The 26,214-nt window shown below is 43.2% G+C and overlaps 2 long non-coding RNA genes across 5 annotated transcripts in view; one reads left to right on the top strand and one right to left on the bottom strand.

The window, feature by feature from the left end:
* LOC139357879 (uncharacterized) overlaps positions 1–26,214 on the top strand; it is a 116,593-nt gene that overhangs the window by 88,848 nt on the left and 1,531 nt on the right. The window contains exon 4 of one of the 3 annotated variants that reach the window (XR_011611819.1): positions 23,175–23,254. The exons of 1 other annotated variant lie outside the window; for it this stretch is intronic. This is a non-coding gene — a long non-coding RNA (uncharacterized lncRNA). Of the gene's footprint in view, positions 1–23,174; positions 23,314–26,214 lie in introns of those variants that run through there. One more of the 3 variants, XR_011611817.1, reaches the window with a different exon arrangement.
* The window catches only part of LOC105465143 (uncharacterized), a 152,097-nt gene that overhangs the window by 68,342 nt on the left and 57,541 nt on the right, over positions 1–26,214 (bottom strand). Inside the window, exon 4 of one of the 2 annotated variants that reach the window (XR_011611821.1) lies at positions 15,154–24,321. The exons of the other annotated variant lie outside the window; for it this stretch is intronic. This is a non-coding gene — a long non-coding RNA (uncharacterized lncRNA). Of the gene's footprint in view, positions 1–15,153; positions 24,322–26,214 lie in introns of those variants that run through there. 2 annotated transcript variants of the gene reach the window in all.

Here is a 26,214-nt window from a genome sequence, read left to right on the forward strand (position 1 = left end):
TTGTCTTTGCCATAAGTGAGAATTACTCCAGATCAGCATGTTCTCACCTTTCCCATGGCCCAAGCTCTCGCGATCCCTGAGAACAATACTGCACAAGCTAATGAGAGCAATCCACCCACCAAGCCTTCTTCCTGAGAGCAAGTCCTGGACACAAGTCCCAGGAAACACCTCAAATTTTGAGAAGGGCGTTCCAAAGCAGAAGGGTCATGTGTGGGACAGACCCACTTGCCTGGATCTAAGGGTGGTAGGAAAGCTCTCGCCCCCTGCCTCTGCCTCCTACTGAGTACCTCTGGAAAGAGGCAGCATGGAGTTTGCAGAAGGTGTCTTCAGTGACTCTGGGGTGCAGTGTCCCTCCTCCCTCTGATGGCTTGGAGGGTAAGGGGAGCAGCCAGAAGTAGCTGGAAAGAGTAGCTGATGGTCACAGAATGGTGTATGAGCACATGGTGGTATCTTTTAAAGAACTTTCAGAAATTACTGGAAGACACTTCAGAGTAGGCCGAAGTGATTGGGGGAAAAGGGACTGAGGTCCAGCAATCCCCCTTGATGTGGGGATTGCAAGTTTGATCTTATTTTACACTTGGGGTGATGAGGCCTAAAAGATAGGTGATTTTTTAAAAAAATCTTGTTTTGATATTCTTACCTATTTATACAAGTATTTGCATAAGAGATGCTTCAAACCTTTTAATTAAACAGCACATTGTGATTTACTTCTGAAATCAATAATTATTCATTCTAGTTTTTAATTTTGAAAGTAAAATTTACATCAGGTAACATGCATGGATTACAAAGGTATGAATTTTAACAGATATATACAGCTAGGTAACCACCATCCCAATCAAGACACAGACTATTTCCATTAATCCAGAAAGTTCTCCAGTTAAACCCATCCCCATGGGCAACCACTGGTCTGATTTCTATGACAATGGATTGGTTTTGCAGGTTCCAGAACTTTGTACAAATGAAATGATACATTATTTACTCTTTTTGGCTGGCTTCTTTTCACTGAATTACGTTTTTGAGATTCACCCGTGTTGTAAAATTATTTTTTATTGCTGAGTTTATTATTTTTACATTCTACTATATGGCTGAACAGTTAATCTGTTTTCCTGTCACTAGACCTTGGGTTGTTTCCATTGCCTTTTTTTTTTTTTGAAACAGAATCACACCCTGTCACCCAGGCTGGAGTGCAGTGGCACAATCTCAGCTTACTGCAACCTCTGCCTCCCGGGTTCTCCTGCCTCAGCCTCCAAGTACCTGGAATTACAGGCATGCACCAACTACGCCCAGCTAAGTTTTGTATTTGTGGGGACAGATTTCACCATGCTAGTCAGGCTGGTATCAAACTTCTCAAGTATTCAGCTTGCCTTGGCCTCCCAAAGTGCTAGGATTACATATGTGAGCCACTGCGCCCAGTCTATTGCCTTTGATTTTAAGCTATGTTCAAAATGCCTTGGGATCACGGTGGGAGTCCAAAATTCCAAAGCAGAGGGGTCGTGTGTAAAACAAAAACTTCTATTTGTTTTCCATTTGTTTTACTTACATGTTGGGATCTCTGTGAAATAGGTTTAGCTGCTAACATAGAGTTTAAACTGCTGTAACTCAAATTAATGAAAAAAAATAGTTTTACTTTTCAAGTGGCTGGGATTCCCTTTCCTGTCCATCCTTTGGTGCAGCATCCATGTTGAAGGAGAGGCCAAAAAGGCAAGTCATAAACCAGTAAACAAGGTGCAGCCACAGCTGCCTGACGATTGGCTGCCAAGTAGACTTGTCCAGATATGCCACTTCGGCTCACTTTGATGAGTAACTCCACTCCTGGAACAATAGCCCTTCTGTAATTAACAAAGTTCCCAAAATGAATTGGACTCTGACTGTCTGCCACATTCTAAAACAATGAACCAACTGAAGGCTGAGATGTGAGCCTCTACTTCAGTTGAAGTTTAGGTCAGACATGTAAATACCAAGGACTAAACAAAACTTAACTGTCTGGAGTGTCTCCAACTTATCATTCACCTAGAAAGTGGAATGTGGGTGACATATCTCTCATAGAAAGAAGGTAAGGGAGGGGAGACAAGGTTGGGCTTCTCAAGGTGGGTCCATCACCTGAGTTTGCTGAGGCCCAGCTAGGAGAGTTGGATGAAATAGGAGGTGTGGATATCACATAATTGGATTTTCAAAGTGAGTTTTCTATTCCAACCTTTTGTTCTTCTCTGTACCCAAAATACTGAACCAAGAGGAAATGTAAGACTGGGCCCACCAACCCAGCTCTCCAAAGAGATCCACAGCGACTCACTTACATTCTCCACCATCCACAGCCAGTGTCACTTTCCTTGTTGAGTCCTCATCTAGTTTCACAGGAAGTTTTATAGCTTCTACTTTTTGACCAATAAACTCAGAAATACATTTGCTACCCAGACATCTCCAGTATATAAGAACTCGTAGTCTGGACAATCTATTTTCATTGGTCATTTTCCTCATCCTAATTTTATTCTGTATTTATATTGCACTTCATGCACTGTATATTTCCTGTATGCCACTTTTAATCCTTTGTGGAATGAGGTGGGGTATGAGTAAATAAATAAGTAATAAAGCCTGACCTTGGATCTCAATTAAAACAACCCCCATCTCTTCTGTACCCCCACCCAGCAGCTGGTACAGTTGGGCAGTTGATACAATAGCTCCTTCTTCCTGCAGAAAGAGTGGGCAAGCAGGAGTATAACTGCCTCTGGGGATGATATTATCCAAGCTTCTCACCCTCTCAACTTCCATTCATTCTTTCATTTATTCAACAAGTATACATTGAGCACTTAATATATGTCAGGTGCTGGGGGATAGAAACAAGGTTGCTGCTCTCACGGAATCTTCACTGTAGTGAGGGAGACAGAAGACAAGCAACTGAACAACAACAAAAATCACATGATTTGGTGAAACCCTGTCTCTACTAAAAATATAAAAAATTAGCCAGGCGTGGTGGCAGGCATCTGTAATCCCAGCTACTTGGGAGGCTGAGGCAGGAGAATCACTTGAACCCAGCAGGCGGTGGTTGCAACGGGCTGAGATCGCGCCACTGCCCTCCAGCCCGGGCAACAGTGCGAGACTCTGTCTCAGAAAAAAACAAAAAACAAAAACATGACTTCAGATAACTGCTATAAAGAACATAAATGATGGTAAGGTGATTATTGTTTTAATGAGGATGGGCAGGGAAGGCCTCTCTCTAGGGATATTTGAACAAAGACATTAATAAAAAGAAGGAGGTGAGCCAAAGAAGGGACTTGTAGTCAGAAGAAGTAACCACACAAAGGCCCTGTGGCTGGAATGTGCTTGACCCATTCTGAGAATTAGGAAGAAATTCTGGAGTGTGGCTGGAGCCTGTCAAGTAAGGTGGGGAGGGGACAGTAGTAGGAGATGAGGAGCCAGATCATGTTAGGCCTCATATGCTGCGGGAAAGAGACTGAAATTTATTCTGAGTATGGTGGGAAGTTATTGAACCTTTTGAGCAAGAGAGTGGGGTGAAGTGATTTCTAATTTGAAAGGAGCTCTCTGGCTGCTGGGTGCTGAATTGACTAAAGTGGAGCAGAAGTGGAAGCTGGGGGATTAGTGAGAATGCCTCTCCCGTAGTGTGGGGAAGAGATGCTGGTTTGAACCAGAACACTCATGGAGGAGACGGCGAAGTGTTTAGATTTCACTAAGAAGGAAAACACCATTAATTAAACAATGGCACATCATCAGTTTTCAGATGCATTCTGAATTCATAGACTTTATCATATGAGGGGAACAGTGTATCTTAGAATCAATGAAATGTGATATTCAGAAAGCAGAATCCAAAAGTCTTGCTGACAGGTTGAAGGTTGAGGGGCAAGAGAAGACAAGACTCAAGGGTGGCCCCTAGGTTTTTGGCTTGAGCAAATGGGCAAGAAATGGTGCTATTATTGACTAGGAATGGGAAGACTGAGGGAGGCACAGCACTGGAGACAGGGAGAAAGGGCAGGGGGGCGTGAGAGTTTGTCTTGGCCATGTCATTGTGAGCTGCATGTTAGACATCCAGGTGGAGATGTGAGCCCTACTTCAGCCAACTGAACTTGGATATATGAGTCTGGAGCTCAGGGGAGGTGCGGGCTGAGTGTATAAATTTGAGACTCCTCAGAACTGAGATGGTTAATAGCCATGAATTAGGGAGTAACTGCTCTGTTCTTCTTTTCTGGCACCTCACTCGGAGACCTTCTCAGGCCAGCAACTGCAGAAAGCAGAGTCGGGGGAGCAGGAGGACCTTATGTCACATTGTACCCCATCTTCTCCCCAGGACCCTCCTGCATACCTGTCCTACCTAGGGTTCCTCCAAAAAGCAAAGCCTGAGACAAGGACTTTAATGAAATGAGTTTATTTTGGGAACTGAATTCAAAGAGCCAGAGGAACTTGGATAATGAAACGAGAAAAGAGGGAAGCCAATCTGAGGGCACTTGATGGAGCTGGTCACCACCATGGCAGCTGAATACCACTGGGAGCTTCTGAGGACCCATGTAGAATGCACCTTAGCATTGTCCACCTGAGACTCAGGAGAGGGGAGAATTCATCCACCGTCTCCCATACCCCATTGGTCAGCGGTTGCCCCGGGGGGTTACCTCTCTCAGACTTCTGGGTGTGTGCCTGTTCCAACAAGGCTGAGTGGGCTCTCCCTGGTTTCACAGTCGGTGGAGGTAGGAAGTCCTGAGACAGAAAGTGACAGATGAAGAAGCAGCTGAGGCAAGGGGCTGCCAGACTACACTGGGACACAGCTGGTTCCAGCAGAGCAAAATGCGGGCCCGGGGACGTGAGCCAGCATGTGATAGGTGTCTGCCAGGGTACCCTGGAGCCCTGCCGCAAATCTGAGTCAGCATTTGAAGGAGGGTACCCATGAGGGCCTGGGGATACATGGGACACAGAAATACAGTATAAAATGAGACAATTATGCAAGGTCAACTGAATTGTAATACTTCATCCATCTGAATTTCTGGAAGCAGGAGGCTTTTCAGACTGATTTGCTTGTTACTATGATACAGGATTAAAGTGCTTCATTCCAACTGTCTCTCCTTTCCATTTCTGGCACAGAGAACGTTTCTCCCAGGATGGCAGGTAGTCCCTAGAGTTTGGCAGAATCCCAGGTCCTGTTCGTCTGTGTTTTGTGACTTGGGTGGAGACATGTGACTATTTTCCTGGTCTATGGGTCTTTGGCCTCTCACTCAAAAATGGATGAGTGATATCTTCCATGACCCAGAATTGATTTTATTTGGCCCAGCTTGAGGTCATATTGCCTGGGAGTTGACACCATCAGCTCCGGCTTAATTCTGTCCTGGGACTTGGTGTAGTCAAGGTGGGACTCATGGCAGGGAGGCATATCCAGGGTGTCCTGGGTGCTCCAAATGAGCTAACTCTGGATGCAAGGTTGTGCATCAAGGATATAGGATTTCTCAGTGTGCTCTGATCTGGTCTTCATGAATTTTTATAGTAGTCACACTCCACCACCACCATCACCACCACCACCATACCACTACCACCACCACCACCATCACCACCACACTACTACCACCTCCACCACCATCACCAGCACAACCATGGCACCACCATTACCACCACTCCCACCACCACTGTCACTACGACCACCACCTCCCCATGCCACCACCGCCACCATCGCCACCATCACCTCCTAGTACAGCAAAGCTTCAATAATAATTATATTAATGTTTATCTTAAGCACCTATTTATTGCACGAAAACACTATTCTTAGCACTTTCCACATAATAGCTCAGGTAAGCCTCATAATAAAGCTGAGAGAAGAGCACTATTATTATCATCATCATCCCTATTTTATAGATAATAAAACTAAGGCACAGAGTAGATGAGTAATTTGCTCAGGGTTAACTGGCTAGTAAGTGATAGAAGCAGGATTCCAACCCAGGTGGTCTAGTCTTGGAGTCCACATGCTTAACTACTACTCTCTGTGGCCATGTTCCTGCAATGCAGCCCCATGTCCAATACCAAGGCTGATGGGTGCAATACCTGGTAGGATATTAAAGAGTAGGGCATGCCCTCTATACCCTTTTTCTCCATCTCTCAAAGCTGGGAGATGCATATGGTGGTGAGTCATTTTGAACAAGGCAGATGAAAGCAATTCTTAAAACTTAGCAAATCAAAAAAACAGGAGGAATCTGGGTTCCCAACATGATGAAACTCCTTTTATCAGTTTTGACTGCTTAGGAGAGAAAAAAATCAAAATCTGCCTGGCTTATACCTCTATTATTTTGGTTCTTAATTATAGCAACTGAATCCATATCTATAATAACACCGTGGGCAAAGTCAATCTGGATAGCAACATAGCCAACTGCCCCCACCCCAGAAGCTCTGTCTTCAGCTTCAACATGCCGAGGGCCTAATTCTGTGTGAGGCTGGGCTTTCTGAAGACTCCTGCACCGCCGAGCTGTACAAACCAGACTCACGGGGTGGAAAATGGGGAGAGGCCCATCTCCACGACAACCAAGTGGTGATGTTTATATTTATGTAGACTCATAAATGCTCCTGTAGTTTTTATGAGCATAAAACAGAAAATTATCAAACCAGAGCAGAGCTTCCTCAGCAAAGAGCTGACACCCCAACAAAAGGCCTCACCTCACAAAACAGGGTGTGTGTCTTCTTGGAGACTATAAGATCACAGGAGAAACTAGATAGGCCATCTAATCTGATCTGAAGGCTGGGAAAGAGAAAAGGAGAGAGGTGAAGGAGGCCAAAGCTGAGTCAAAAGGTTGGAACGTGATGGTTTGGGAGGTGCAACGAAGGATTCAAAGTGTTTTTCAAATCTTTTTGAATTGAAAAATCAATGTAATGGTAAAGTTTTTTTCTTCTTCGGCGGTGGGGGGTGGGTGTCTTGCTTTGTTGCTCAGGCTGGTCTCAAACTCCTCTGCTCAAGGGATCATTTTGTCTCAGCCTCCCAAAGTGCTAGGTTTATAAGAAGGAGCCACTCTGCCTGGCTAGTGGTAAAGAAATTTTTAAGCCTCTAAAATTTCATGAATCCTTAATAGAACTTTAAAAAAATGTTTTCTATATATATCTTTGTAGCCACACTTATCAAGCTTATCTGCAAATATATTCAACTTTTTGACTTCTAATTATAATTCTCCATATTTCTACATACCTATTGCAATTGTTAGGAAAGTCACTTAATCTCACAAAATCTCAATTTTCTCATCGTTAAAATGGGGCTAACTATACCTAGAGGAGCTGTTATAAGGATTAAGTAAAGAGGGTCAAACACCTAGCAGCATGCCTGCCACAGAGCATAAACAACCTTTCTCTTTAAAGAGTTTGATAAAGTTTCCCCAAAACTCCCCATTCACCCCATTCAAGGTTTCTTTCTTCCTTGTACTCTGTGCTCATAAGGTACTTCTTGTCTGTCCACATTAAACCAGTAAAGAGGTAACTTAAATGAAGGCCTGAATACATAAATGTAGTAGAGTCATTTGATAGAATATTATACAGCAATGAAAAAGAACAAACTACCACCATACACAAAACATACATGCAGCTCCCAGTAAAAAGGTTGGGTGAAAGACATTAGACATAAAATATTACATATTCTGTGATCTCTTTATATAAAGTTCCAAAACAGGAAAAACGAATGTATGGTGATGTATGTTAGAATAGTGGTTACAGGCTGCATGCAGTGGCTCACATCTGTAATCCCAGCACTTTGGGAGGCTGAGGTGGGTGAATCACAAGGTCAGGAGTTTGAGACCAGCCTGGGCAACATGGTGAAACCCTGTCTCTACTGAAAATACAAAAAATTAGCTGGGTGTGGTGGCAGACAGCTGTAATCCCAGCTACTTGGGAGTCTGAGGGAGGAGAATCACCTGAACCTGGGAGGCGGAGGTTGCAGTGAGCCGAGATCACACCACTGCACCCCAGGCTGGGTGACGGTGTGAGACTATGTCTTAAAAAAAAAAAAAAAAAAAAAAGAATAGTGGTTACCTCCTGGGGGAGATGACTGGGAGGGGACATCAGGGCAGCTTCTGGGGTTCAAATAATGTCCTATATCTTGATTTGGGGGTGGTTATTGGGTGTGTTTACTTGTGAAAATGCATCACACAGTTCATCCCTGATTTGTGCAGCTTATTATATGTTATAGTTCAGTTGGAAAGTTTCTTTACAAAGTGAAAATTTGGGGTGTCACAGGAAAAGATACTAACACAGGATGCCTGGCTTGCCCTGATCACTCCAGCCCTACCCCGTTCTCTGCCATCTCCTCTCTAGTGTCCAAGCACATTTTTTGTTTTTCTCACATAGGCAATTTTTCCAACACTTAGGGGCTTAGGAAAGCTCAGAGTCTATTCTTACGCATCACGTCAAGGAATTTCTTCCCCAAACAAGTTCTCTTTGCATTTATGTCTTTGCGATGAACTCCTTTATGTATATGTATTTTTTATTTCGATGAAATTTCCAGAGTGAGAATCCATCCTTATGACTTTTTATTCATATGACCATTTTGCCTTCTAAGATGGCTGTACCCAGTCACAACCCCCAAGGCGATTCATTCACACCCAACCATTAGTTTTCTCTGGTATGAGAACCAGGAGAGAAGTCCAGTCCTGAGGGCACTGGTCTGGCTACTTTTACACCCCAGGTCTGCAGGGAAAAGTTCCCCAAAAGTGATGATGCTTCTCAAGTACATGAGGTGCTTATTCATCTCAAATATGTCATCATCCGTATTGATGCATTCCAGACATGAAGTGTCTACCTGGGGCCTCGCATGGGCTGTGCCCTGAGATGAGCATGGCAGTGGTGCGTAACCAGCACAGTGATCTCTGGCCTCTGGCAATGTGACCTGTGGATGACGAGTCCACTCACAGTCCAGTGGCTTACATAGACAAGAGAATCCTCAGCTGCCCTGTGTCCATCCCATCATTAGAAGAGACCCGCCAAACTAAAAAAGGAGTCTAGATTCACAAGCATCACTGTTATAGTGAGTTACTGCCTGGTAAATGAGTTCCAAGAGGCTCTGCCCTTTTCCTCTTAGTTACAATTCAAAATTATTGGGAAAGATTCTGATTGTCCCTTCTTGGGTTATCTGCTCATCTCTTATACCGATCATGGAGACCAGGATAGTAGAATGGAGTAAGGGACAGCTTCCATGTGGACCTCATGGTTCTTAGAGAAGAAAGAGTGGCACCCCAAAAGAAGGAGGCATTTTCCCAGTGGGAAAAAAAGGTGTTGGACCTACAAAACAAAAAATATTTTTAACAAAGTGTGAGCACATACGTGGGCACATGCACACACACGCGGGGAGGTGGACTCTGTCTTAGTTTGGGTTTCCCCAGAAAGAGGGGGAATTGCAATTGTTAGGAAAGTCACTTAATCTCACAAAATCTCAATTTTCTCATCTTTAAAATGGATCTAATTATACCTTGAGGAGTTGTGACCCTGAGATAGAAATTTGAGTGAAGTTTCCTTGGGAGCTGATCCCAGGCAACACCACCATAGAAGTGGGGAAGGGAAAGCTGTCAATGAAAGAGACATTCTTGAGCCAGTTACCACCAAGGGGAACTGGGGCTTAATCCCACTGCAGAACTCTGGGAGTCAATGCAAGACAGTAACCCCAGAGTTATCTCACCTGAGAGCTGCTTCTACACCAACTACCACCAATCACTGGTGGATGGCTGCTCCGGGGACTGGGCAGTGTTGTGAATTCTCTGAAACTTCTGCCCATTGGGCACTCAGACAGTGCAGGCTCCAGCTGCCAGAGAAAGCCCTTGTGCAGTTGGAAGCCTGGCTGGTGTTCACACAGTGGTCAGGCCCAGGGAATATTGCTGGGACACTGACAGTGTCTCTTTCATACATGCTTGTGTTCCAGGGGGAGAGTTAATTGTGGGAGGCTCTGTATCTTTATATCTAGCAGCAAGAGGATAAGAAATTTGTGTTCCCTCTCAGGGTTCATGGGGATGAGCCTCAGGTGATGATGGCTCATGAGGGAGAGCTTTATCTGCAGATCTATCATTTCCATCGGGGAAGCCCACTTTTAGTGCTAGGGAGGGCTGCCGGGTGCAGTGACCATGAAGAGGGTGTTCTTGGGGATGGTCAAATGTATGGAGCATACTTGTTAGTTTCTTTCCCTACAGGATGGAAACCTAACCCTGCCCTGGCCAATTAGTGCACTTTGACTCCCTACCCATAGCACCTGGTTCAAAGATGGACTTGTGACCCAAATCTGTAAAACTCAGTTAATCCTAGAATGTTTGTTAGAATGGCCAGGAAAAGATCTTTCTGTAGCATAAAGAAATGGGGAGACTGTTAACATGTGGCTATGGAGGTCACCCTGTAAAAAGAGCCTGCCTGAAGAAAACTCACAGGAAAAACAAAGGAGCCAAGGCTACGGAGGGAGTGAGGGCCGATGACAGCACATGAGCTGCTGGATCCAGCTGTGCCTGAAAACCCACCAAATCCACCCTTTGACTGTTCAGGTGTGTGTGAAAAGGTACGGGTGCCTGACTTTGACTGTTCAGCTATGTATGTTAAAATGAATTATGCTGAAGCAATTTTTGTTGGTTTTCTGTCAGTTGTCCCTGGAAGAATCCTGGAAATATAAGATCCCTGATCCTGTTGCCTGCTCTCTTGGAGACCCCTAGGCCTTGCAAGACAGTAAGATTTCCAGGCAAGCCCAGGCTGAAGGAATCGGGAAAAGTGTCAATTGCTCTTATGTTTCTGAGAACTAATTTCCTGGAGCCTTGAAGAGCAGCTATGAGAATCTTAAGGGTTACCAAGGCAACAGAATCAGTCCTTAGAAGTGAGTTTAAGGCTTTCTTTCTTTATTTCTGGCAGATAATTGACAGTCCTCTTGCTTGATAAAATCTACATTGCCTGGTTAGAAAAAAGTGACCATAGCACCTTCCTATGAATTATTGGCCCATGATAGATTTAGCCAGACTTTTCTCTGCCTTTTACAAAGCCAATTAGGATGATATCAGATAAGATCTCGTAATAATAGCTAACATTTTTGTGCACTTATGTGCCTCGCAGAGTTCTAAAATGCTGCATACACATAAACTCATTTGACCCTCACAGTTAAACAACCTACAAGGCAGGCACTATTATTACCTCTGTTGTATAGATGAGGAAGCTGAAGCACAGAGGTTAAGTCACTTCCACAAAGTCACACAGTTAGTACACATTGGAATGAGGATTCAAGCCCAGACCTTCTGAATGTAGAGGCTACATTCTTTTCTTATCACCCCTCCAGGAGAAAGGGGGAAAAAGCCCTGCTTTCCATTAATCCCATGACACAAGCCAACCATCTCCCTAAGCTGCTTCCACAGGTGCAATGGGGACTGTGTCTCTCAGGATGAGATAGGCCGGGAGTAGACAGGCATGCTGGGGGCAGGGGCTGCTTTGTGAAATTAGTTGGAAATACATTCCTGGGGAATGTGGGGTCCAGCTACCACTCAATGACCCCTTTCCTGGTCCCCTTCTTTCTCACTTTCCACAATGGCCATACCAAAGTGCCCTTTGTCCTCAAGTACCCATCTCCCCCAGTCTCTGCTAACGGCCTCATTACCCACTGCACCAAGAAAACAGGGGCCATGGGGTATATAACCCCTTCCACTGCCTGCTCCTATAAACTTACCAGTATCTCCAAACAATCTTGGGTTCTTCCATTCGGACTAAGAGGATGTGTTTCTCATCTCAACCAGGACCCTAACCCCGATCCTGTTGCCTGCTCTCTTGGAGACCTCTAGGCCTGGTTATTTTATCTCTGCCCTGGCTCCTGCTCTTCAACCAATAAGCCTGTCCCCAAGTCCCCCCTAGCCTAAATAAAATAAAATAAAATAAAATCCAGTCACCCCTTTTAATTGCCACATTTCATGAAAGAGGCCTACAGTGGTGTCTCTACTTCCTGATACCCAATCATTCCTCAGCCCACTGCAATCTGGTCTCTGACCACCACGCCCCTCCCTTTACAAACAATTCCTGTGGTGGTCATGGAAGACCTAACCTTACTGAATTCCCTACGGTGTTTGGAGCCCCCTTCTCCTTTCGTAAGCATGAGCAGTTGAGTATGGTGGTAAAGGATGCTGCTCAGGAGACCGACTGTCCGGGTGCAAATCCCAGCTTCTACCTGTGTGATCTTGGGCAATGGGCAAGTGACTCACTCTCTCTAAGCACCTCTTTCCTCAGCTATACGATGGTGGCGATACTGCTCTCTATATGCTAAGGCTATTTAAAGGTTAAATGAGAGGATACATAGAAGGCCAGACCTCTGGATGTGCCATGCATTCCCTCTTTGTTCATCACTGACCACCTTCCTCTAGTTGATGCTGACTTTAGAACCGCTGGATAAACTTTGCAGAAGTATCTGCCCCCCTTAGAGGTGGTAGGGGAGCACAAGCCCCAGCAAAAAAAAGTGTGTACCCCAGTGCCTTTGGCATCAGTCAATCAAATCCTATTCTCATTCACACTGTTTGGTCTGCAGTCAGACTCTGAGGTCTGACCATTTCGGGATATGGACAAGATCAGATTCCTGGGCCTACAAAGGGTGGCTGGTGCTTGCCCTGAGAAGCCCTGGCTGACTGAGGAGCTGGCAATCTAGGGGACCTGTCCTGAATGAGGGAGAAGGAAGCATCAAGAACAACCCCCAGGTTTCTACTTTGGGTGCCCAAAGAACTCATAGGCAGAGGGCAGACCTGGGGAAAGGGACCTTCTGTGCAGTGGGGAGCTGGAGAAATGGAGAGGTCCAGCTAGCAGTCGCATGTCACACAGGGTACAGCTGTGGTGCCATCAGCATGTGGACAGGAGGCGGCCCTGCTTCCTGTTGCTTTCTCCCGGTTGCTACACATGACTGCATTTCCTCAATTCAAATCAAGGCAAAATTTCCCATTTCTGATAACTGCTGCTGCGTTTGCTTCCGCCATTACAACATGAGACCCACTTACCTTTTCAGCTTGACATTCCTTGGTCTACCTTGAAGGTGTGAATTCAGACCTCAGACCAGCATAAGGACCAGCCAGTGGTCCACATTCTGAGAGGAGATTATTTACTTCCCTCCACCTAGTGCCAGCTGTGAGGCATTCAGGTTTCCTTGCTGGCCTGGCAGCCAGGTGGGTTCATTCCTTGTTGACTGTTCCATTGAAAGTGTAGCTCTTTGGTGTCCTACACTCCCTCGCACCCCCCTCACCTTGACTGCTTTTTCTTTCTTAGAGGCTACATATAGTAACAGTGGGTCTTACAATCAGGTACCTTAGATTAGATGACACACTGTACCTTCCTAAACACAGAGATTTGATCTTATTTTTCCCTGCTGAAAGCCTTAGTGACTTTCTTTTGCTTGGAGTGTGAAGGCCAACCCCTTGGCCACAAATACAGGGCCCATTCTCATCTGTCATCTCCTGACACTTCCGCCTCCTACCCGGCACCACGTCCAGGAACCTCAGGTCCACTGACACCAGATGACAGTGATTCCCCAGCAGACTCGCTGCAGGGGCCACTTTGGAGGGCAATACAGGGGATGCTGCATGGAGCCTCTGCCTCACAAGTCACAAACAACCTACATCCAGAGCTCCCCACCCCCGTCCCCTCTTATGGCTCATATTTTGTTTTTTAATAAGAAAAAATAAAATAAAAATTTCAGGTTTTAGCTTACAAATATAGAACTTTTTTGAGAAAAAAAGGCATTTAAAAGTAGGATTACATTTGAGCAATAAAAAGAGTATGCTTCAGGAAAATGATGATACTTTATAGATGTACAAGTATTACTTGGGATGCAGACACTTTCAAACCCATATTTAAATGGTTTCTAAATTTTTAATAGAAAGAGTTTATCTTAACAGTAAATGTAATACCAAGTTCAAGCACCAGCATTCTTTGATAAACACTTGTTATAGTGTTCTTGAACTTTGTTGTTTTATATTTTTTATTTTTTACTTTTTATTTTGAAATAATTATAGATTTACAGGAAATTGCAAAAAAAAGCAAGGTTCGGGTACCTCTGAGATTTATTCTATTTTTATTTTTATTTTTATTTTTTTGAAACAGGGTCTTGCTCTGTCACCCAGGCTGGAGTGCAGTGGCACAATCTCAGTTCACTGCAACTTCCACCTCCCAGGTTCAAGCAATTCTCCTGCCTCAGCCTCGCAGAGTAGCTGGAATTACAGGTGTGCACCACCACGCCTGGCTTCTTCTTCTTTTTTTTTTTTTTTGGATTTTTATTAGAGATGGACTTCGCCATGTCAGGCTGGTCTTGAACTCCTGGCCTCAAGTGATCTGCCCACCTCGGCCTCCCAAAGTGCTGGGATTTCAGGCATGAACCACCCTTCCCGGCAGCCAAGATTTGATCTTAACAGATGCTACAATAGTAACCACTATAACAAAATATGTATCTAACATTGAAAAGTTCAAAGAAAATTTAATAAAGAGGCTTTTATGCATTTTATGTCGCCCATTAAATAACCTTGATATTGAAACTTTTCCATACTCACTTCCATTACCTCCCACTTTCCCCAGGCCTGGGAGACTAATAATTCACTAGCTTTTTAAAATTAAATATCACATCTCTAATAAATTGAAATTAATTAATTAACTCTAATGCTAATCTAGAGTAATTGGGGGAAAGTGTGTCTGGAAACCTGTTATTTTACAAAAAAAGCCTTACACACCTTGGGTCTGTGTGAATTCCCTCCCCTGCCTCCGGGGCCCGGGAGGAGGGAGGCTGACCAGATGTTTCTGTCTCCAGGAAGTCTGCACGAGAACTTCTCTCTCCTGAATCTCATCTGGGTTCCCCAGGCTAGCTGCACGAATCTTCTCAACCATGTTAGAATTAGTTTTGTATGTTGGTCTCTTAGTGTAAGAGTATGAGTATGGGAAAGACATTAAGTACGGTGGGAAAGTTGTTTTGTTTTGTTTTGTTTTGTTTTGTTTGAGATGGAGTTTCGCTCTTGTCCCCCAAACTGGAATGCAATGGCACAATCTCAGCTCACCGCAACCTCGGACTCCCGGCTTCAAGCAGTTCTCTCACCTCAGCCTCCCAAGTAGCTGGGATTACAGGCACCCGCCACCATGCCTGGCTAATTTTTTTTTTTTTTTTTTTTTTTTTTTTTTTGTATTTTAGTAGAGACGAGGTTTCACCATGTTGGCCAGGCTGGTCTTGCACTCCTGACCTCAGATGATCCACCCTCCTTGGCCTCCCAAAGTGCTGGAATTACAGGCGTGAGCCACCATGCCCGACCATGGGAAAGTTTTAGAGGGAAAAAAAAGGGTATCTCAAGTCCCAACTACTCCATTCATCCTTTTGAAACTCAAAACTTCTCATCTGTAAAAATGAGTACAATCTAGTCCAGGAGAGACAGCAGATAATGCCTGTGCCTGTCATTTGGCACAGAGAAACACATGGTTGAGATTACTGGCAGTGAAAAGAAGAAGAAGAAAGAGAAAAGCGTTATTTTTTTAATTGCAGCTGTTTGAATAAATGCCTGCAGGAGAATGAGAGAATTTCTCTTAGAGAATTGCCTTTTTGTCTCAGACAATTCTTTGTTTTCATTCCCCCACTAGGTTGTAAAAGTTGAGGCCCTGGCCCAGTGTGGTGGCTCATGCCTGTAATCCCAGCACTTTGGGACACCAAGGAGGGCAGATCACCTGAGGTTAGGAGTTCGAGGCCAGCCTGACCAACATGGTGAAACCCCATCTCTACTAAAAATACAAAACCCTGTCTTTACTAAAAATACAAAAAAGTAGCGAGGTGTGGTGGTGCACGCCTGTAGTCCCAGCTACTCCAGAGGCTAAGGCAGGAGAATCACTTGAACCTGGGAGGTAGAGGTGGCAATGAGCCAAGATCACACCACTGCACTCCAGCCTGGGCAACAGCGCAAGACTCCATCTCAAAAAAAAGTTGAGGCCCCTCCCACAACATGGTTTAGAAGAAAAAGAATTAACTTAAAATATAAAATAATAATAACAACAAAGTTAAATTCATCCCTTCCTTTTGTTCTTTTTCTGATACCTGATACCTCTTTCCTTCCTGATCCATTTGGCCCTGAGGCCATCAGTGAGTGGAGTGAAGTAGGTGTCCACAGTGAGGGGCTCTCAGTGGCTAGGAACAGTGTCTTCAAGCCCCAGTGGGGTAAGGAGGGTGTCCGCATGGAAGGACAGCCCCATGCCCAGTGTCAGAGCCTGCGTATGGTGAGGAGGCTATCCAGATGGGAAAGAGGATAGTGGTAGAGACAGAAGATCAATTACACATGAGGATGGATCAACTAAGCTGTGAAAGGAAATCTTCAGACCCCAATTCACTCTGCCAAAAGGAAAAATTAGGCTGAAAACTGAGTCATGCAAGAAACCGCCTTTCCTTTTGTTCCTAAGCAGACAGCTACAGATAAAAGGTTAAGTATCTCCACAGGTAGCTGCTTTATTTTCACCTTACCTTATGTAAAGTGCAGCTTTACTGAGCGCAAGATGAATACAAATTGATTATTCCCCTACCTGCTCCTTTTCTCTTGCAACATATAGATTCAGTAATGTGACCATACCCCCCTCTCTCTTGCCCCTCCAACCGCTTTTCCCCTTTAAATATTTGAAGCCCTCAAAATCACCTTTGGAAAAAGGTAGGATCACAGGTTGTTCCTGTGGATTTATGTTTCTTTTTTCAGGGCATATCCTTAACCTTGGCAAAATTAACCTCTAAATTGATTGAGACCTGCCTCAGATACTTTTTGGTTTACAAAGTAAATACATTAAGGGTAGTGGATGCCACTGTCAGGAAAGGGAGTTACAAACAGGAAAGAGAGAAAATGAACTTTGTGGTGGTTGGATTGGAATTGTAGACATTAATGTGAACTCACAGTTTTCCATATATATAGATTTATAAATAAAAATAAACATAAATGTGTATATATGTGGAGAGAGAGATTGCTAAGTAGTATTTTATGATATGAATATATAATACCACAATTGTTTATCCATCCTGTTGATAGGCATTTACCTTATTTCCAGTTTGGGAGCTATTACGAATAAAGCTTCTGTGAACATCTTTACACAATTCTTTTTGGATACATATTTTCATTTCTCTTAGGTAAATACTCCACAAGTGAAATTATTGGGTCATAGGGTAGGTCTTTGCTTAACTGCATAAGAATTCATCAAATGGTTTTCTGAGTTGGTTGTACCATTTTCACAACCAGCAATGTAAGAGAAATTCGGTTGTTTGACATCCTCACCAACATTTGGGGCTTTCACTGTTGCCACTTGAGTAGGATTAAAAGGATATCATATTGTCATTTTAATATGTATTTTCCCAATGACTAATAATATTGAGCACATTTTCATGTGCTTATTTGCTGTTCATATGTCTTCTTCCATGAATTGTCTTCTCAGATCTTTTGCCTATCTCTTAAAAATTTGGCTGTTTGTCTTTTTGTTATTGACTTGTGAGTTTTTCATATATTCTGCATACAAGTCATTTGTCACTTACATGCACTGTGAATATTTTTCCTACTCTGTAGCTTGCCTACTTATTTTCTTAATGGTTTCTTTTAATGAGCAGATTTTAATTTTGATGAAATCTAATTTCTCTTTATTTCTCTCATGACTATTTATTTTATAAAAATTTTCTACCTAAGAAAATTTTGCCTTACTTCAGGAAGATATTTTTTATGTTTCTCTTGAAACTTTAGAATTTTAGCTTTTACACGTAGGTCTTTGTTCCACCATGAATTACATCTTTATGTGGTATGAATAGTGATTGAAGTTCATTTTATCCTGTTTAATTTATCTAATTATTCCAGAATCATTTGTCAAAAATAATTTTCTTTCCCCATAGGAAATCCTTGATGCCTCTGTTAAAAATCAATAAACCATATATGTATGGGTCCATTTCTGCACTCTTTGTTCTGTTCAGTTGATCTATTTGTGCACCCTGACCTAAATAACTCCCTACCATGATCACAGTAGCTCCATAGTAAGTATCAGCAACAGATACTTGGAAAGCTCACTTAGTGAGCTTTGAGGTTTTCCCCCCAACTAGGTTGTTCTTCTAAACCCCTTGTATTTCTGTTTAACTTGTAAGATCACCCTGTCAATTTCTACAAAAATCTGTTAGGATTGTAGTTGAAATGATATTGAATCTTTAGGTTATTTTAAGTAAACCTGACATATAACAGTATTGAATCTTTCAATCCATGGCATGTATCTTTCCATTTTGCCGGTCTTCTTTAATTTCTCTCAAAAATATTTTGTTGGGGTGGGTGCAATGGCTCATATTTGTAATCCCAGCCCTTAAGCAGGCTGAGATGGGAGAATCACTTGAACCCAGGAGTTCAAGACCAGCTTGAGCAACATAGCAAGACATCGTCTCTATAACATTTTTTTAAATATTCCCTGGACATGGCGGTGCATGCCTGTAGTCCCAGCTACTCAGGAGGCTGAAGTGTGAGGATCACTTGAGTCCAGGAATTCGAGGCTGTAGCGAGCTATGACTGTGCCACTGCACTCCAGCTTGAGTGACAAGGCAAGGCCCCATTTCTAATTAAAACAAAACAAAAATCTTTTGTAGTTTTTAATGCAAAAGTATTATACATCTTTTATTAATTACTGTTTTTGAATCTTATTTTCCAATTATTTGTTGTTATTATATAGCTATGTAATTTATTTTTGTACATGAGTCCTCTATCATTAGGATTATCTATACAATCTTGTCATCTTCAAATAAAGACAATGTTTTAATTTATTTCCACTCTTTAATTCTTTTTTCTTTTGTTTTATTGCTCCGGCTAAGACCTCTAGTTACAAGGTTGAATGGAAGTGCTAGAAGTGAACAATCCTTCCTTTTATTCTGATTTTAGGAGAAAAATATTCAATGTTTCACCATTTTATATGTTAGCTGTAGGTTTTTTCATAAACGTACTTTATTTATTTATTTATTTATTTATTTATTTATTTATTTAGAGATGGAGTCTCGCTCTGTCGCCCAGGCTGAAGTGCAGTGGCACGATCTCGACTCACTGCAACCTCCGCCTCCTGGGTTCAAGTGATTCTCCTGCCCCAGCCTCCTGAGTAGCTGGGATTATAGGCACGTGCCACTATGCCCAACTAATTTTTGTATTTTTAGTAGAGACAGGATTTCACCATGTTGGCCAGGCTGGTCTCAAAGTCCTGACCTCAGGTGATCCACCCGCCTTGGCCTCCCAAAGTGCTGGGATTACAGGCATGAGCCACCGTGCCCAGCAGATGTACTTTCTTAAATTGAGGAAATTCCCTTCTTTTCCTAAGTTTTAAGAGTTTTTAACCATAAATAGATGTCAAATTTTATCATATGCTTTTTTTGTTTCTACTGAGATTATTGAACAGTTTTTCTCCTTTATTCCATTAATATTGTGAATTACATTGATAGATTTTCAAATGTTAAACCAACTTTACATTCCTGAGGTAAACCTTACTTGGTCATGATGTATTATCATTTTTATGTATTTCTGAATTCTACTTGATAATATTTTGTTAAGGATTCTTGTGTCTATGTTCATAAGCATATTTGTGTGTAATTTTCATTTCTTCAAATGTCTTTGTCAGGTCTTAGTATGAAAGTTATGCTGACTTTATAAAATGAAAATTTCCCTTCTTCTCTCTTTTTGAAAGAGTTTATGCAAGATTTGAATTGTTTCCCTTAAATTTTTGATAGAATTTACACATGAAATCATAGAGCCTTGGAGTTTTCTTTGTGGAATATTTTTTATAGTTAATTCAACTTCTTTATGAAATATGGGTTATCTATTTCTTCCTGTGTTGATTTTGATAAGTTGTGTTTTTCAAGGAATTTGTTCATTTCACATAAATTGTCAACTTCATTGCCATAAAGTTGTTCATAGCACTTCTGAATTATCATTATAACCTGTAAGATTGGTAATGATATCCTCTCTTTCATCCCTATACTAGTAAGGTGTATTTTCTCTCTTTTTTAATTGATCAATCTTGTTAAAGGCTTACCAATTTTATGAATCTTTTCAAAGAACCAATTTTTGACTGGGTTAAAAATCCCTGCAGCTTGTTTTCCAATACACTGACTTCTGCTTTTATACTTATTATTTCCTTCTTTCTTTGGGTTTACTTTTCTTTTTGTTCTACATTTAAAAATGGAAATTTGGATAACTAATTTTAAACCTTCCTTCTTTTTCTAATACTACCAAATTAAAGCTATTAATTTCCCTTTAAGCACTGCTGTACCTGCACCCCACAAATTTTGAAATATAATGTTGAATTTTCATTATCCCTCAATCTGAATATTTTCTAATTCCCCTTAAAATGTTTCCTTTGATCCATGGTTATTTATAAATGTGTTATTTAATTTATAAACATGTAGGATTATCTAGGTAGTTTAATATATGATCTAATTTCATTGTGGTTAGAGAACATGCTCTGTAAGATTTCAATATTTTGAAATTTATTGATATAAAACAAGTATATAACTTACCTTCTAGAAAGTAGAAAGTGGCCATCAGAGAGGTGTAAATAAAATGCTGTGGGAGTTAGAGGAGGGAGCGGTAAATTCCGACTGTATTAAACAATGGAAGACTTACGGAAGGAGGTGGGATTTGAGCTGAGTTTTGAAAGAAAGATAGAATTGGGAAATAAGGAGATCGAGGGACAGCAGGCAGGAAAAGCTACAATTAGACTCAGCTTTCTTTAAAAGGAGTAACTATGATTATCTTTTATGAAACCCAAGGCCTCAGAGCACTGCTGGGAAAGTGACTACAGACCCATGGCCCCAGTATTCTTCTCTCAGTTGCCTCTAAATATCTGTTTTCAAATAACCACTTAGACATTTTAAACTCTGAATCTGGCCACCTCCTGTTTTAGAAATTGAAGCAGTAACATGTACTTTAAACTCACAATGAGAAGGGCCAGATTTCATAACTTGAAAAGCAATTTTCTTTCTATTTTTAGGATACGTACCATTCTATGATTTCTTTTTCTGCCCGCAGATCTGGGAGCATGATGAGTGTGATACACTGAGACATTTGTGTTCCTAGTCACAGCCTCTCCCTTTGGAGAAGTTTAGACTTCTTAATGATATCATTGGAGAAAAGCTTCACTTATCTCTATGGTCACATGGCAAGAGTCACTCTTAGAAGTGTCATGGGTAGAAGGCAAGTGGCTCCTCGGGATCTGTGTCATCTGAAAGAAGCTCCTGATCAGAACCCTCTGAGCAAGTGATACCAAAAAAAAAAAAAAAAAGTTGGGGCCTGAGATCATTATCCTTCAGCCAAACGCATGGAGGCCACAATTCAGATCCACATACTCCCAGATCTGTGCAAGTTGAGTCTAATTGTAGTTTTCCCTGCCTGCTGTCCCTCTATCTCCTTATTTCCCAATTCCCAAACACACATAGGCCACAATTCAGTTCTGCTGGCATCTTTAGGGGTGTACAGCCACCATCCCAGAGCTCCAGGGCAAGACTGGTATTTTCTTCCCCACTTCGTATGCCTCAGTCCCCAGAGTGGCATTTGTGGAAGTTCGTCAAGTGGACAGGCAGGGTCCGCCTGAGCCTTCTTCTCCCCTGAGCTCTGGACCACAGCAGGAGCAGCCTTTACCCTGAACTTCCCTCCGAGAGATAAGACTGTTGCCCTTATCTTTGGTGATTCCTGGGCGTTGAGTTCCCAGTGTGGAAAGGTTGGTTTGGAATGTTTTCTCAGATGTACTCTGACATGCTAACACTCACATTCCTGCCTAAACTAAATATTCCCGCCAGCGCTGCCAGATATCATGATCTTTTGTTGCCATAGATGCCCCTGGAGGAAAGGGGTAAAGGGATGACCTGGAATAAACATGAGCCCTTGATAGCCGTGTCTCAAAAGACTGAGAAGCCACACCAAGCAAAGTGTGGCTATCTAGACCTCTAGTTCCAGTTACAGTCATTGGACATAATTCCTGGCAAGAAAGGGGTAATCCAAAGTCAGGCAAAGGTCAGTCTTCTGTGGGTCTAATGAAGTCTATTGGAAGAGTTCATCCTGATGCCTCATTTGGCCTTGCTGAGGTCAATGTCCTTTAGCCAGAAGCTGTATGAGACACACTAGCATATATACAGGACACACTAGCATGCCTGTCCATGTGCAACACATTTTAGCCATGTGTTTACAGTGAAACCTGGCCAAAGGACTCCACCTCCAGTGAGCAGCCTCTCCCTGACTTTTGCAACTCTGAGTCTGGAAGTGTTCCCTATCCAGGATGGTGATGAAGATGAAACTCTCCCTAGAATGTCCCTCTTCAGAGGCAGTCTGAGTTCATGTAGGAGACACAGACAAGGGCTAAGGGCAGAAAGTGCCTGTGATGGCATTTGGTCGTGAGGCTTTCAAGGCTGGATGGTCTCAACAAAGCCTGCCAGGCCAGTTCTTAACATTGGACAGAGACTGGACATCTGGTTCCCTCCCCCTTCAAGTGAGGAGGGCAGAAAATACAAGAAGACTATGGGCTAGAAGCCCTCTGAGGCTAGTTAGCCTGGATGAGTTTGAGAGAGTTCAGTGACAAACACTTCTAACTCAAGTCCAGTGCCTTCCTCCTGATTGTTGCTTTAGGTTGACTACCCTCATATCAATTCAATAACTTTTCCTCCTTCTCCTCCCTACTTTCCTCTCTCTCCCATAGTGGGGGCGGGGGGGGCCAATATTTGAAGAAGTACAAGATTAGGAGGCATTGGGGTTGAGATTAGGAACTAGAAAAAGGTCCAAATGGAAAAACTAAATGCCTGATCAGGCCTTACGGCATGTTTGTTAAGAAAGAGGTGGAGGGAATGCTGATAACCAGAAAGGCCAAGAAAGGTCTTCTTGCGAAGGCCTCCCACAGATTCTGATAGTACATTTATAAGCCAAGCCAAACGCCACAGAAAGACATGTTCCAAACGTAATGGGTTCCATGGGCTTGGGTAGAATGGATGTCATACTTGTTTGAGATGTTTCCAGTATCTTCCCAGACTGCGCCCAGAGCGCTAACTATTACAACAATGTCACCGAAACAGGAGTGCCCTGGAGTGCTCCACCCTCCACTCTGGGGGTTAGGCTTTGTGCATTAGCATACATTCCCAGCACTTATTAGAACTCCCTCCTGAGTACAAGATACTTGGGCTCCAACATAATTGGTTTACATTTAAGTGCCCAAATGTGATTATATAACTTTGATTCAATTAACAGGTCTGACTTGATTCGAACCTTGCTCAGGTATGAGCCAAATAGTCATCTAAATAATAATTAAAACAAGACAAACCAGCCTTGCTGGACTCCAGTGTCGGGAACTGAAGGAACTTCCGAGTCATCAGATGGAGTTGATGGATCCAGAAGCTCAACTCCCAACACTATGCTCACTTGCCTTTGAGGCTCAGGGCTGTGGTCTGGGGCACCCCAGGCATGACCAGCAGGGACTCTCAGTTGCTCCCTCTTTCCAATTTAGCAATGATAAAAGGGAGTCTAGGAGTTGAAAGCAGAGCTAGGATTTTAGTTCAACACAAAGGTTGAAGGCTCATCTAATCCAACCTCCCATCCCGTTTAGAAACCCCTGACTGTTGTCACACCTCTGCCTGGCCTCGGTTAAGAACCGGAAGCCCACTACCCCCACCAATCTTAAATGGTTCCAACTATGGTCAACCTTCGTTTGTTTTGATCTCAAATCCACTTTCCTATAACTTTCATTCAAAAGTCCTTTTATCTTTAGGCCTCCCATGCCATTTCTCAACTCCCTCAACCACTCAAAATAAATTCTGGAACCCAGAAAGCTTACTCTGCCACAGTATGTTGATGAGCGGCTTAGACTCTTATGAAACTCAGTCATAAGATTGACTCTGCCCTGACTTTTGAACATCACAGCTTCAGATCTGGCAGGGGTCAGAGGAACTAAGGAACTCAGTGCTTTGTTGTATGAAATCATTTTGAAGACTAGAACAAAATCAGAGAGGAAAATGAAACAAGTATTTTAAATCAGAGCTTTTGCCAGCATAGTGGCATATGTTGATGGGAGAATCTGAATGTTTTCTGAATAAGTTTTTGTAGCACACTGACATTTATGATTAGTTTATAATGATAATGTATGACTTTCATAATATTAGACATGGATCTCAGTGAGGGCCAGTGTGGGGAAGGGGAAAACAGATACTCAACATCTTCAAAACTGGCTAGCAATTGAGTGCACATATCACAGGGGAATGACCCTACTCAGCTACTAAAGACACTGTGGGTCCATGGCGAATGATGTTTGAGTTCAGCCCTGCCAAACTCAGAGATCAACCTTGACATCACTTTGATCTTTTCCACATTTCTGCTGCTATTTGCCATCAAATCCAGAGACCTGGAGGAAAAGTAAGAAGAAAGAACTTTCAGTGGTTTGAGATAAGCTCCTCTTCACATCCCTGACCTCAGGGCAGGCAAAGCCTGGTGAATGCGGCACACAAAGCCCAGGCTGCCTGCCCTTGGAAGCACATACACTGCAATACTGTATGTCTCCATGGTCCCTACGGTCAAGGATAGGAGGTCCACGTTTAACTGCTGTTATTTAATCATAACAGACTGTGTGGCATTTTTCACATAATGGAGCTAAGGCTTAGAGAGATTAATGTCACCCAAAGTCACACAGAGCTGAGGGCTGGGCTTTAAACTCAGGCCTGCTCATGTCCACATGGGGAGGACCAGAACTCCCAAGGAAGCCCTTGGATGGAGTGTGTCTGGCCCACAGCAATGAGAGAAGGGGCAGTGCCACCTTTGGCTTCTTGGGCAGGGCAACTGTTCTCTTCAGGATTCGATTTCTTATCACATGCAGAGAATTCCTTAGTTTTCTGGGTCTATTTGTAAATTACTCAGAAAAACCTGTCTGGGTGTCCATTCTACTGTCAGGACAATGGGGAGTGGGAAGCCAGCAGGTGAGTGGGGTGCCAGTGATTTCCTGTCATGGGGGGCTGGACTGGGTTCTGACGCCACTCTCCTATCACTTCCCCTGCCTTCTTTCCCTGTCTCCCCATGCCTCTTCCCGCACACTCAGTCCATAGGATCGGGGAGACCCCACAGTGGTCCCCACACTTCAATTCTGTCTTGGCAAGTGTCAAATAGAGACCCTGCCTTCCAGATACCTAACTCGGGGGCTTGGCTTAGTCTATGAGCCAAAAAGAGGAGAGAAGGTCTATCAGGAGTCCTTCATAATCTCCAGACTAAAGGAGAGTGTCACTGTGGGAGAACGAATGTCCTCAGGTGGTCTCTCTTCAGGCCTTTGCCTAGAGTGAGCCAGTTATGTGGCATCAGGAGTGGCCTCAGCATGGCTAGGGTGGTCCTGCCCTCTGAGAATGAAGGGGCTAGAATAAAATGGGTGAATTAGTTTGCTTCTCGTTATTCGCCCCAGCCAGAGAAAGCTTTGTAAAAGATGGCTCTAATTCGATTAGAGTTAGAGTTAATAATCTCTTTGCCTCATCTGCAGAATCCTAGCCCTTCACGCTTGCCCCACTCACCCCTCCTCTTCTTTAGTCTCTTCACCACCCTGTCTCCACCCATGCTTTGCCCTCACTGTACCTCCTCTTCATCCTCAAACACCCCGTGCACTTTGACACCATTGAGACTTTGTTGTTCCTTCTACCTGAAGTAGCCCTCCCTCAATCCTCTCCTCACCATCTACACCCAGCTCCGTTGTCACCTTCTTGCTGTAGCTTGCCATATGTCAGGCAAAATTAATTACCCCTCATGCAAATTCTCATAGCACTTTGAATGTGTCTCTATATCACTCATCACAAGAGCTATTTGTTCATACGTCTGTCTCACTGGTTGGACGATGCACTCTTTGGAGGGGAGTGATTACTTCGTATTCCTGTATATCCCTGGGCCCTAGAACATGGAAGCGGGTGCGTGAATGTTGTTAGGAAGTGGATGCAACAGTGACGATATTCTTCAAGGGGGTCCTGGGCAGCTCCCTGGGGTCAAGTACAAAAGACAGGCTTCTAAGTGACAGGACCTCTTCTCCCTCCCTTACCAAATTGTCTAGTGGGTCACAGCTTGGTTCCACCAGCTCTGGTGCAAAAGGTCATTCACCAAAGGCAGAGTTAGGTTTGGGAGCTCAAAGGTTTTTTTGAAGGACATCAAGGTTACTTTTTAAACCTATGATGATGGTTCCCCACAAGAGAGGTGGAGACAGAGAGGTGGGGTTCACAATTTTGAGCTGGGTAACTTAGAGCAAATTGCTTAATCTCTCTGAGGTACAATA

Source organism: Macaca nemestrina, chromosome 13 (assembly GCF_043159975.1).
Source record: "Macaca nemestrina isolate mMacNem1 chromosome 13, mMacNem.hap1, whole genome shotgun sequence".
Lineage (NCBI taxonomy): Eukaryota > Metazoa > Chordata > Mammalia > Primates > Cercopithecidae > Macaca > Macaca nemestrina.